The sequence below is a fragment of the Gastrolobium bilobum genome, unplaced genomic scaffold (assembly GCF_033153095.1).
Source record: "Gastrolobium bilobum isolate Gb01-03AN ecotype WA unplaced genomic scaffold, APGP_CSIRO_Gbil_v1 utg6197, whole genome shotgun sequence".
NCBI classification, from domain to species: domain Eukaryota; kingdom Viridiplantae; phylum Streptophyta; class Magnoliopsida; order Fabales; family Fabaceae; genus Gastrolobium; species Gastrolobium bilobum.
This window is the reverse complement of record NW_026896133.1, coordinates 36970-51779: the sequence shown is the minus strand read 5'-3', so window position 1 is coordinate 51779 and position 14810 is coordinate 36970. Positions and strand designations below refer to the sequence as shown.

The 14810-nt window shown below is 35.1% G+C and overlaps 1 long non-coding RNA gene across 1 annotated transcript; it reads right to left on the bottom strand.

Annotated features, from left to right (window-relative positions):
- Positions 1-1787: 1787 nt before the first annotated feature.
- LOC133297954 (uncharacterized) lies at positions 1788-4700 on the bottom strand. Its single transcript, XR_009749701.1, has 3 exons — positions 4582-4700; positions 4335-4420; positions 1788-3220 (listed from the first exon to the last, which is right to left on the bottom strand). It is a non-coding gene; the product is annotated as an uncharacterized LOC133297954 (long non-coding RNA).
- Between the last annotated feature and the right edge of the window lie 10110 nt (positions 4701-14810).

Genomic DNA, 14810 nt, shown 5'->3' with positions numbered 1-14810 from the left:
TTTCCATACAAATTATGCTATATGATTCTTCTACAGCAGATACAGGTATGCTTTGACACTGTAAGATTGTGGCTATGTATCATGTGGCATTGGACATAACCGGGTAGGCTTAATTTGTTTAAATCATTCTTTCAATACTTAATACATATGTGTGCTGTCGTTCAATCGTGTGAGTTATATGAATATTCACAAAGCACTCATCAAAGGATAGATTTACATGGACAATTGTATCTTAAATTTTGGGTATGCATTTATGTTGGATCAGTTGCAATCATTGTAGGAGCTTAATATGTCAAAAGTTTTATAACTTTGCTTGTCAATTTGGCAGGCACTTTATGAATATTCACACTGCTCGGCAAAATCAGCAAGGACATGAGCTTGAAAGCATGTGTATCTTCGAATCAGTTGCTAGGGAAGTTGCATATGCAGATCAGTCACTTGCTATATCTTAATGTATCGACAGTGATAAAGTGAAGAAAGGGTGTGAGGACAGTATCATCATGTTGGTTCATCCCTTGATATTTGAAGTTTACCTGAATGGTGGGCTTCTCATGTAATATATATTGTAATTGATCTGTCATTATAAGACATAAAATTTTGTAACTCCGAGTCAGATTGAATAATGGCCAATAAAATTGTTTCAGATTTAGAACATTAGGTTTGCTGTCCATGTAATATTGTTATCATTGGAACTTTTCTACTGTTATGAACTATTTGATTGTATTAAGGCTGTCATGGATAAATGGTTCCCATTACTTCACACTGTACATGAATTTGGAGCATAAACATTGTTGAATCTCATTTTATTAAGGGCACATTAAAACTGCGTTTTCTGTTGTCATTCTTCAGTATTTGTATATAATGAAACAACATTTTTAGTTATTGCATTAAAGTTTCATGACTTGCACTCTGATACACATGGCCATGTAGCTTGATTAGTAGTTAATAAGCAAAATGAATCAATTAAACAATTAATATAAAGCTTTCAAGTATGTTAAAAGCAAAGAGATCGACATATGAAAGGAGGTGGTGACAGATAGAGAGTGAGCATATAGCTTTTAGCATCAAAGGATCATGCTAGGAAAGAGCCAAGTGCTCACTCTCTTCTATAGAGTCCACAAACAAACCTCCATGCATAGCTTCACTCTTTCATTCAATTGTTTGTTCTAACCCTAAAGGAACCAAGGAGAGGTTTTGCTTAATATGTAAAATTTCCATTGGTATCATCATGGTACAAAATTGGATTGGAAATCTATATATATAAGAGTGGGTGAGAATAGAAGGTATCTATCTCCCAATAAGACTTTAATCCTCCTAAAGACAACTGAGGAAGTATACAACTGAAGCAAATAAATTCTCTTCCATTACATCTAATTGGCTTTTTACTCTGTCAAACTAATAACCATTACATGAAAATATATGGGGCATTGGTAGTGTGTAACACTAGACTCTTGTCAAACTGTGTACATCTAATTTATCTTATAAGGCTGTTGTTTCTTCATTGACTCTCTTAATTTCATCTCTCAGTGTCATAACTTCACAGCAACAAAATATACATTCTCAAGGTTATCTGTAGTGTCATGAAATTTAGTATACATTCTCACGGTGGGAGTGGGAAAGATAACAGTATTAATTTTAGATTGTCATGACATTTGTGAACAATGATAAAAGGTAATGACATCTTTCTCTTACTATACCAAATGATCTGTGAGCATAAAAGGCTAATAGGAAAGATACATCTTTTGTCTTACCATACATGGACTCTATCAGATCAATTGTCACAGAAATGGAAATAATACCTTTGATAATACGAAATATTACATCAAAGACTTACAGTCCAACAGCCTAAACAAGTTTACAAGTACAGAAACCTAAGGATTACATCTGCCCTATAGCAAAATAAGTGGCATACCACTACATAAGAAGTCAATAATATATTATAACAATCGTGATGATAATCCCAAATGTTATAACAATTATCATTTGCGAAATGGATAATAATTTGACAAGCTTCTCGTTCTTGATACAATTACGGCAAGCCGATTCCTCAAACCATTCAAAGAAATGGCAGTCCTCCATGGTTTGGAAGTTACGACATCCAAAAAATTGTCTTCCTGGATTTGTAACATCCAGAGCGCTGACGAGGACGGGGAGTGATCGCCGGTGCAAAGAGGCACAGACAAGGAGCGGCTCCTGATAGGCTTCCAATGGGGGTTACATGTATAAATGAATCGAATCGACACCCGAAAGAGAGGGATTCCAAAGACTGTGCAGGTATAAGACTGCACAGTTTGGGATAACTTATAAGAATTAATTGGTACTACCTATACTAACAAGATGCATCTTCTTTTCAGTAGCCCAGAACGGAAGAACTCCATAGTTAAGCGTGCTTGACTTGGAGCAATTCTGGGATGGGTGACCTCCTGAGAAGTTTTCCCGGGAAGTGTGCGAGTGAGAAAAAAGCACACTGAAAAGTCTCGTGTTAGTATGTAGGGATAGTCATTGATTCTTGAAGCGACCGGGTGTTACAAGTGGTATCAGAGCATGACCTCTCTTCCAGTACGGTGTGGTTCGAGGACGAACCAGGCGGAAGCTGGTTGGCATGTAACATCCCGAGCGCTGACGAGGGCGGGGAGTGATCGCCGGTGCAAAGAGGCACGGACAAGGAGCGGCTCCTGACAGGCTTCTAGCGGGGGTTACATGCATGAATGAATCGAATCGACACCCGAAATAGAGGGATTCCAAAGACTGTGCAGGTATGAGACTACACAGTTTGGGATAGCTTATAAGAATTAATTGGTACTACCTATACTAACAAGATGCATCTTCTTTTTGGTAGCTCGGAACGGAAGAACTCCATAGTTAAGCGTGCTTGACTTGGAGCAATTCTGTGATGGGTGACCTCCTGAGAAGTTTTCCCGGGAAGTGTACGAGTGAGGAAAAAGTACACTGAAAAGTCTCTTGTTAGTATGTGGGGATAGCCATTGATTCTTGAAGCGGTCGGGCGTTACATGATTCCTTGGCGTCTGGGACATATGCAATGCATCCGGAACTCCACAGTAGCACGTCTTCACCCTCGATGGGGATAACGACGAAGAATGCCTGGAGATCATGCTATCACAGCCACCTGTTCCAGACCCACATCCACCCATAGTTCCTTCAAACAAGTGTCAACAATTTCCACAAGAGTCTCTCCTAGTTTTGTATTGTCGTGTGTTTACTGAAACAGAGAAAGAATGAATTAAGGTTTTCACTTCACATTATACAACTCATTTTACAAAAGAATATGTCAAATTATTACTGCAACTAACGGTCTCCTGATTTCCTTCATTGTTAAACTCCATTTGGTTCATAGGTTATTTCAATGTAATTACTCAGACTTTTGTACAAAGTTTAATTTCTTAACCACCTGGAATATATACATATCTGCCCAGACAATGGTTTTTGTCAATAAACTACTTGCATATCATTTCCAATCTTAGCATACTGCTCTGAATCTCTATGTTCATTATGATGCACATTTTGGTTCCTACAAATCATCGAGGGGCTGAAAGGTGTCAGGTGGAGAATGTGATGTCAAGGGTTCGGGTTCTACATTCGTTGATTATGTGGTCTGCCCCAACAGGTGGCCATATTAACTGCACCTTAATGGAAAAATGGGTATATACTAAATAAAAAAAAAAAGAATCATTTTCACCATAAAGCAAATTAATTTAAGTGGGTAAGTGTTTACCAAAGTATTAAACCTATTATTGAGAAAGTGACTTACATTTGTTTTAGTGGAGGTTACTGAATACATTAAAAAGAAGTATCTTGTAACTGATTACTGTTGGCTATGATCAGAGAAAAAAAGGAGTTGCTGCAAACAAAAAGGTCATTTCTGTTTCTTCCCTGCATCGAATTATGAGATATTAGCATGGTTTGGTCTTTATATGGCTCTTGTACTTAACATTACACTTCTCTGACAACTTCAACATTGTGTTGTTTCACTATGAAGGGAAGGCTAATAAATCGAATAAGTTTGAGTGGTCAAAGTGAGCAATCCATTTTAGTGTTAACAAGCAAACAAAATGGTTGGTAATGGAATTCATGAGTTTTATTGTTCCAATGTATTCAGAAGTAACAAGTTTTTCTCAGGCCTTTATTCATCGAGTTTTGACTTAAACATGTGATGAATTTGGTTGAAGGTGGTGTGCTAAATGCTTTCTGCATTCAACCAATGCCAGTAACAAACACCTTTCAAAGCTTGCGGACTAACAATTTCAAACCAATTTCACACAACTTAATGAAAAAATAATAGTTAGATATTCAACTGAATATGTAAAAATTATCACCATGTACTTCCTCGTCCAGCTGCAATGCTGTTTGCTCTCCCCTCCTCTGTGTATACTTAAGCTCCAGCCAATGGTATGGGACAAGCCTACAACAACAGTGCATAATCAAGACATAGACCTCAAAAGCTTGTTTAAAAAAAAACCCACGGAATAGAAGCATGAAATCTAAGAATAAAAAAAGAATGTTGACAGCGAAGTTAACTCCATAGCCATATAAAACCATGTGCTGATGAGAAAAATAAATAACCCGAAGGATACGAAGAGAGATTATACACTCTCTGTCACGAAAACCTAACTCCAGTACAAACCCTAAGCTTGCAAGCACCGCTCCAATGCAGACCAGCGCCGTAATTTGCAAGCTTCGTTGTGGCTGTTGACTGACAAATCACTCCACAAGCTCACTCACCGTGCGGTGCTGGAGGTTGCCGCCTGGAGAGAGGACAGAGAGAGTCTCAAGACAACTTAACGGAGACGTTAATGCACATTTTGAAGACTTACTCGAAAATATATGCTGTAATGTAATGGTTGAAAATTTTATAAAAAGGTTATTTTTGTAATTTCAATCCATTTTCCTATTAAATTTATATTTTCAACCAAACATACACTCAGCATATTTAACCCAATTTTCTTAGTAATATTTTGCAGTACCAAACAAATTTTTTTAAACTTTCCTACCAAACTTACTTTCCTACGTTTTCCCTTGTATTTACATTTCTGTAGTAAAAAAAATTTCTCCTGAACCAAACACCCCAACCCAAAAAAAGAAAAAGAAAAAGTATTGGTAATTCAGCTTTGTTTGTGAAATAATCACATGATTTTATGGAGAATAAAAGTCTACTTAGAAAATAGAAATAGACCTAAAATATAAAGCATGGCCTTCCATCCTCCAAATTGCTTCTTGGGGTTGTGGATTGGTTCCTTTTCTGCTGGTGAACTTGAAGAAATGCATCTTCTGAAGTTTAGAAGCAATCAAGAAGAGGCACAAGCAGATTGCTTGGTGTCCTTAACCTCTGCATCCAACATCTTCTCACAATTACTTGTTTGTCTTTCTAGCTATAAACTAATTAAAGTGCTCCCCACTAAATGTATCTTGTTTTGTTATCTTAAGGCATAAGGCTATATGTGTTAAGGATTGGTGGGTGTTTGAGCTATGATACAAGGTAGCCAAAGACTATTTTGTTTAATTCGGCCAATTCCAATATGCTTTCTAATTTTTGGCTTGGGAATGCACTCCATTATTATTTTTTTGGAAATATTCCAATCGGTTCATTTGCTTCGCAACTAATCCGATTCTGGGCGAATCCAGGATTAAGGCTTTAAACCCCTCCCAAAGATGGTACTGGAGAGATTCGAACACATGCTCTCATCCCCACCTGCTTAGCTCCCATGCACCAACTGAGCTACCACCATTTGGTATTAGTAAGAATGTCTTATGTTGGTTTCACCGAAAACAATTATCCTGCGAACAAGTCCAGTAAATTCTATCCGACCCACTTACCCGAGAAGAAGGAAGGACATTCAAGATTTTGGCTATTATATGGTCAGGGAGCCATAACAGAAGTCATTCCCTATTCCACGATCCCTGCTCAGAAATGCATTGGCTAACCTTCGCCTGTGCTCATATCTCAATCGTTCATTTAATATTTTATAATTCTATTTTCATAATCTAAATATAATTTGTTCTATTAATTATTATTTACCTTTTGATTCATTTAATGTAAAATGGAAAAAATTTAACGGATTGATTCAACTTCTGGAGATATCAAGTCCTGCATAGGGACGTGTGTAATTTGTGTATAGGCGAATGCACACTTGTCATATATTTTTGACACCAACATCTATACGGGACACGATACGCTTACAAGTGAATCTTAAAAAATATTAAATTTTGACATGTTAGGACACGTTTTGATATTAAATAATATTTTTAATATATATAATATAATTTACATTTAATACACATATCAGCTCATTATAAGTCATATAATCAATTAATATTCAAATCTCATAATATAAATATAAAGAATTTTTTTTTCATTTTTTATTAATTTTTCAAGTCAAATTTTATCACAGAAAATATTTGATTTATAAATTAATTTTTCATGTTTAGTTAAAAAGATAAAAATAAAATAAAATTTGGATTACAAAAACATGTCGAAAAACATTAACTCTGTGTCTAAAGCATGTCAGAGTATTGACCGTGTGTCAAACGCATATCAAAATGTGTCGGTGTCTAATAGGGTTGGCAAAACGGGTCAACCCGGCCCGCCCCGTCCCAACCCGCATTCAACCCGAAAAAATGAGCCGGGTTAGTGTAACAGTCGTTACATACCGATATTGATAACATTGATTATGATATTAGGCGCAGTTACAATCACAACAATTTATTTATAAAAATGCGAGTAAACTTTTTCCTTTTTATTACGCGAGCATTTAAAACAATAATAAAGCGTAATAAATAAAAGTTGTGACTATAACTGATAACTCTTTGCGAAATAATAATATAAACTGCCTGAATATCATATAACACTCATCTCAAGTCACTAAAGGGTTCTCATAAACCCACTTAGCTTAAATCTCTCTTTTACGTTTTCTACCTATCCGAACATAGTTCGGTATTCTGGACATTATAGAAAACTCGCATGCCGAGAACCTCTCATCTCTTAATATGTTATTCTAGACTTAATCATCTTTCTAACAAGCTATCACACGAGTCATAAAGTTCTCGTTTGTTCCGGATATCACCGTTTGAATCTGGACAAGCAAATCTGCCAACCAACCTCAAACAGGGCTCCAAGCATCCCTCACTCTCTCAACGATTCTAGAAAATTCACTTCACCAATTGCTCTCAAATATTTACACAGCAAACTAGACACCTCAAGCTTCAATTTGACATATCATACACCTAATTTGACAATGAAATGAAGTGGGAATAAATTTTCCATAAACTGCCAGAGACAGCCCCATGTGCAGGGGCGTTTTAAGCAGTTCGTGCTCTCTGGCTTCTACAGGGCTGTGTACAACTCCTATTGACCTTAAATTTTGATACAAAGTATTTGATATCTCAAGACTTATAATGGTGTGTGGGTCACCCTTATTGGACTTTTGTGGAGGGAGATATGCTATCCCAAAGTTCACCCAAATTCTGCCAATTTCTATAAATTTCGCCAGAGTTTCCTTTGTTTTTTCAACCTATCCCACTTTTGTAAAAATGCATAACTATCCTCAAATGGTACCTAATAGACATGGGTGGCACTCAAGGACCAACAATTCCTTGGTGCACTTACAATCCTTCACAATTTAGATCAAAAGCTTACTTTACAATTCATCCATTTACTTTATCAAATTTTAAACCATTTCAATCACATTAATTCCTTTGCATGCATTCTTTTTGACATAAAACATAAATCATACTTTAGAATAGGCCTATTTCCCTTTCATTATATACATGCTTCAATATTACACAAAGTCTCCATAATACAAATTACATCTTCTCCAATGACATATTACAAATTTACAACTTTAATTACAACACCATAAATCTCAAATGAAACATGATAAATCATAACTAGACTTAGCCAAAAAAGTGACATGAACAAAATAACAATATGAATAGTCATAGCTCAACATAATGTTCATGTCATAAGTCTAGCCTAGGCCAAATGGCCACAAAATGCAAAATGAGTATAAGCTCTCCTGCTCAACCTACGCGCTTCTTGCCCGCCGCTCCAACACTATTGCCACTACCTGAAATAAAGTTCCCAAAACGGGATGAGATATACGAATATATCTCAGTAACCCAGAGGTTCTGAAGATTACTCCGCCCAATGGCTCACTTCGATGCATATCAATAATATAATACAACATTTAAAACGGGATAAAGCAAGGGATTTAGTGAAGTAGGGAAGCATAGGGAATAAAATATGATGAAGCTGAAATGGTCGATGCCAATACCACGCAATTCGGCTTATTGGCCTCAGCATATAGCCTACGGGTTCCAAACCAAGAAAGTGTTCCCAGAACATCAACCGAGGCACCCTCCATCCATATACACCTGAGACTTCCTAGTGTGCTCCTCTACGGATGACACACCACGACCCATGTCAACTGGAACTCCCTCATGGAGACTTATCTAGTGGAAGTTCGTAACGTCTGAAGGCAAACTGTCTACTGGCCAGAGACTCGGTACATCCTATGTACCACTAAACATATAACAATGCATGAACATGTTATACTACATTACCAACATACACCTCCAACCACTACCCTCAACGGGCATGGTGGAGCACACACGGGGATCAAGCCTTAGTACAAAGGGATTACCTAAATAATCTCCTTCTTACAGCTCCAATTCAATACGTTCCCGAGCTTGGTACAAATAGAAATGCCTACACATAGGACAATCTCAATTCAATTTCCATTCACCAATGCATATACATGATTATAAAGGAATTCATGCATCAAGTCATAATCACTTACCAAAATCCCTTTGGTCAAGGACCAAAGGCAACACACCAAGCTCAAAGCTCCGAGTTCAATTCCGTAGGAGGCAACCTATAACGATCACACAAGGATCATCAACACACGGTGTAATTTATCAAAATTACAAGCACCAAAATCTCACCCTCCCCACAAGCTAGGTTTGGTCATATTAGGCAAAATTTACAATTTATTTTTCTTAATTTAATTTTAATTTTCCAATAGCATTCCAAGGTTATCACAACACATCAATTACATAATATTTTTGCATCATCCAACCTCAAATACCCTCAAATGGCCGAATTCATCAAGTCCCCTAACCAAGGGTATTCAATCCAATTTCACAATCTCCCACACCTTATAATTCTATATTTAACTCATACAATTATTCCACAACACAATTACACAATCACCACACAATTATATTTCACAAAGTGTTGGATCATCAACACTAAAAAAATTGGTTAAGTTACCAATGAAATCATCAATAAATTTTTTGACAACAATCACTCTAAAACATCATTCTAAGCCACATTTGTCTAATACACAATTTCAATTTGAGCTTTTTAACTACATCAATTTATACAAACCACTCTTAGGTCACCAAACTCAATCAAATTCAAAACTACAAATGGATGTGAATGCTTACCACCAATCAACTCCTAGGCAACCCAAGAGTGAGTTTCAACCTTTGAACGGTCCAAAACCACCACCAAACCACCCCCAAAAATGCCGCCCAAAGGAGGGAGATGATCTCCTCTATCACTCAATTTCGTGGCTCACTCAAGGAAGGAAAGATGATCACAAGCTAATTTGGAGCAACTTTCATGTTCAACATTTTTGGATTTGAGTGAGATTTGGATGTGTTTTGGAGAATTGAAGAAAAGCTTCCCCTCTCCTCCTATGGTGGCCGCGGGTTCAAGGGTGAGTAAGGAGAGAGAATGTGGTTTTTATTTTGTGTTGTCCAAGTGGCAAGTCCACTTAAGTGAGGGTGGGCCCCACCACCACCTCACTCGATTTCAAATTAATTTCAATCTCTCGCCTATTCCACTAAATGTCCGTAATTTCATAAACTATTTAGAAACTCTAATTTTTAACATTAACCATTGTCCTTTAATTTCCCTTGATTAGATGAATCCGTAGTTTTCTGATCGTTCGGAGAATTCGTAGTTTTAAGCTGTTATGCGCGCTATGGGCATGGTTCCCCAAACACACTAATTTCCATCAATTTTCACCAGAAATCATATTTCCTAGTCTTATGTACCATTTATAACTCATATCCAAATCTAGAGCTCAAAATTCATTCGACACGCTTTACGGTGCAACTGTACCGCGATATTTTTACCCGGTAAAAACACTATTCACCAAATTTCCAGAAACTTGCCTAACCACTCAATTTTTCGTTCTGAATCCATTTCTAGGGTTAGTTTTCTCATTTGAGACCTCCTACTCAATTTTACCTTCCTAGGGTTACGTGTTTGGCTATTTATCGTTTTACCCTTCTTTTGTATTTTCACATTAATTTCAGGATTTTCGCTAATCCTAACCTTTAATCCACATTTAATATAGTAATATAGGTTTTAGAAATGCGAAGTGTTATAGTTGGAGTTGGCTCGAAAAAAAAACGAGCCAAAAAACCCAACCCAACCCGACCCAAGTCGGGTTAGGGTTGGCTCAAATAAATGGCACGTGGGTTGCCTTGAAAATATAGCTCGCGAGTTGGCTCGAAAATTGCTCGCGGGTTGGCTCATTTTCAGCCTATTTAAATTACCCTGTAGTATTAATGCACCAACTATGTGATTTCCATCAACTTAAATAAAGGGTTACAAAATGAGAATTAAAAGCAAAATATTTTAGTTTCGAATTTTTTTCACAACAAATTTGCATCAACATCAAGAAACAATCAGAACCACTTGCTACTAAGTGGGTAAAATATTTGAACCAAACAGAGGCAACACAACCTAACAATATAAAAATAGGAGAAGATTAGGGACTTAAGTTTAGATAAGAAAGAAAAATGATGACAACACGTGTGGATTTTGTCCAATTTTGTATACTATATTTTGTATTTTTGTATAAAAAAAAATCTCAACCCGCGAGCTGCCTCGTTTGACCCCGCGGGTTGGCTCGTTTTTTCACGAGCTGGCTCGGGTCGGGTTGGCAGCTCATTTTTGCCAACCCAACCCGGCTCATTTTTGGCAGGTTACGAGCCAACCCACTCGATTTTGCTAACCCTAGTGTCTAACACATATTCGACACACATTTTTTTCCCAGAGCGTGTCCTTGCATCAAACCTTGTCACATAGTATGCTGCAACAAATCATACACCAATCTCATAGTAACGAGAATGTGCATTCTCCTTAAGTGCAAATGTCTCTCATTTGGCACATAAGTATTTGGGCTTTTTGACCCTTTTGCCCCTCATTAATTAATTAATAACCAATTTGCCCCTCCCCCAGAACTATCCACCATTCTGCCCCCCTTTAGTCGATTAAGGTGAAGTTTTAGTCGACTACTTTGTCAAAATACAGAAAAAGTGAAGCCCGAAATTTAATCGACTAAAAAACCATCTTGATCGGTTAAATTTTGGGGAGGTTTAATCGACTAAAAAGATCCAAAAAGCAATGGCAAAAGGCTGGAGAATTGCAAAAAAGGTTGAGGATTATATACAAAAGAATGATCAGTTAACGATGAGTCTCCATGTGCGTGTTTTTGATAGAGACTTGCAGATGTTTGAAGTTGAGGATGCCTATAATTAATCTACGCATGACGCCGGCGACATAATGAGGGTGGACTTGCTCAATCGCAAATGTCAATGTGGACGGTTCACAGCTAGAAGATTTCCTTGCAGTCATGTGTTAGCGGTGTGCAAGGTAGAAAAATTGAACCACTATGACTATGTCGATCCTGTGTTTTCATTTTCACAAATTGACAAGGTCTATGCTGCACATTGGTATCCAATGGGTAATGAGTTGTTGATTCCACAAATAGATGGCCCAACTATTATCCCAAATGCATCTTTGGTACGTGCACAAGGAAGACCGAAGTCTTCAAGGATACAAAATGAGATGGATTGGGTTGAGTCTCAACCCATAAGTAGTCAGAGTAGATGTAGCACCTGCAAACAAATTGGTCATAAAAAACGTACATGTCCTATGAGGATTAGACAGAGTTGAACCAATGTTGTGCATTCAGTTATGAACTTGATGTTAGGAGGCACCATGGGAGGCGGTTCATGTGTTTATGGTTTAGTTAATGTATTTCTTTTATGGTACTGTGTATTGTAAACTTTATGTTGCTTTATGTTTCTTTATGATACTTTATGTTGCTTTCAATCCAAATTTTTAACCGATGACATGGAATGTTTAACAAATGCCATGAATGGTACTTTTCCACTAACTTGATCAATTTGGTTCAAACCATAGCACAACATGTCACAATTGTCCATAGTAACTCAGAACAATGACTAATACGTATGTAAAATGAATTAACCATGTTTTGGGGAACCTAAACCAACGTTTGCAATCAATACGTGCACGTTATCGGAATAGAACGTCCACATTGTTTTTTTGTATCACAAATTGTGTTCCCCAAGTCACACTAACGTATTCCATGAATGTAGAATCGCAACCAAGTCAAAAAAATCCGAGGAAAACAGAATGGGGTGCCAAAAGCAATGATTTAATCGATCAACCTGTACTGATTTAATCGACTAAAAAATGTAGTGATTTGATGGTGCAATATCATGTAAAGAAGAAGAAATAATAACCAAAAGATAAAACACAATGGAAGTGCCAAAACGTTACCTACCCACTTAGTTTCACAAGGTGCAGCGATTTGATGGTGCAATCGGACGGCCAGGGGGAGGGGTTTGGGTCGATTCTGGATGAGGTGATATTTTAGGGGTTTGGAGCTCTTGTAATCGACTAGGGTTTGAAAATAACCCCTTCGCGAAATGGGGGTTTTTTTTTTAAAAAACTAATCTGTAGACATTTAATCGATTAAATAACATTTTTAGTCGATTAAACCTCCCCAAAATTTAATCGATCAAGATGGTTTTTTAGTCGATTAAATTTCAGGCTTCACTTTTTTTGTATTTTGACAATGTAGTCGACTAAAACTTCACCTTAATCGACTAAATGAGGGCAGGATGGTGGATAGTTTTGGAGGAGGGGCAAATTGATTATTAATTAATTAATGAGGGGCGAAAGGATCAAAAAGCATAAGTATTTGCCATGTGCAAGTCGTACACTATCTCTATATGCGATTTTAAAATTTTGTTTGTTTATTTATTTCTACTATCTGACCTTTTTTATATTTCATAGAGGATTTTTTGCGTTGTGTCATGTCCTAATCTTTTCGGCTAATATAATTAAGGAAAATTTTTATTTTCATCCTCTCTGGTTTTATAATTTATTATTTGATCGTTTGTAGTTATAAATTTCGTAGTTAGATCTATTGTGTTTAAATAATTTATCATTTAATACTGTATGGTTTCAAATTTTCACTTATATTTATTGTAGTTATAAAAAAATATCACTTAGACCCCTTGTGATCTTATAAATTTAAATTTTTTTATTTTTTCTAAATCTTATTTTATATAATTATGATTTTATCTAATAAAATATAATTAAATTTTAAATCAAAAAATATTTCAAGTTATTTATTTTGAAATTAATTTATAAATTATCTTAATTTTTTATTTCTTTTTAAAAATATATTTAAAAAATTTAAAAATATTATTTAAGATAAATTAAATATGTATTATCAAAATAAGATTTTACTTTTTTTTAGATAATTTTATAGATAAAATAAATTAATATTTGAATTGAATTGAGTTTATTTTTGTGATAAAAATAAGTGAATTTTTTTAAAATTTATTTTTATTTATTTGCCTTAAATGCATTAGATGAGGATATAAAATAAAAAAGAGAGAAATAAAAAAATTATATGTATAAAATTATAAGGATATAATTGATATTATTATTAATTTAATTTTAATTAAATAATTTATATTTTTTGGTACATAATTTTAATTTTAATTTATAATATAATAATGATATAAGATAAAAGTTAAAAAAAAATAATTTATGTATATATAAGACCACAAGGGGTCTAAGCGATATATTTTTATAACTACAATGGGTATGAGTGAAAATTTAAAATCACGGAGGGTTAAATAATAAATTATTTAAGCACAATAAATCTAAATAACAAGTTTAAAATCATATGACATCAAATGATGAATCATAAATCACAATGGGAAAATGAATTGAGCGGTCATTGTGGACAAATTCGGATCACGTTCTTGTACGCAAAGTCAATTTGTGTTTGTCTAATTGATGGACTTTGCATCCTCTAATGACTTCCAAATCAAGAATACCATATTATATTCAGTACATTGAACTCTTCAATTAGTGGCAACCTTATTTTTTCAGGTGAGAGCCTTATCTTAGAGTTTTTTTTTTAATACAAAAATTTAGACGAGATTAAATGTTTAAATGTTGGTATCTCATATAAGGGAATAGAAATCGCAGCACCAACGAGTTTAACCATATGATTTTGCCAATAAGGGTAACACACTTGTTAAGAAGAAATAAAAACAAAAATAATAGAATATTAAAAATATATAAAAAAAATTCACTCCTTACTGAATTTTTTTATTAACCTGTGTTCTTATACTAGTTATTGACAATTTTATTTTATTTTTTTATTGGATAAAATACACATTACCTTCTTCTAGCTAGTATAAGTCTATCTTAATTGTTTTTATACTAAACACCTTCATACTTACGTTATTATAATTTAGACCCCCAATCTGTTGGGTCTGAAACCTGTTAATAAATAATACATACAGTAATAATTATTAAGTCATAATTATATATTTGTTAATACTTCTAACTATTATATTTGTTATATATTCTTATATAAATTTAATTAATATAATTAAATTAATAATCTATATACTAGTTAAATTAGTGACGTTAATAACTCAGT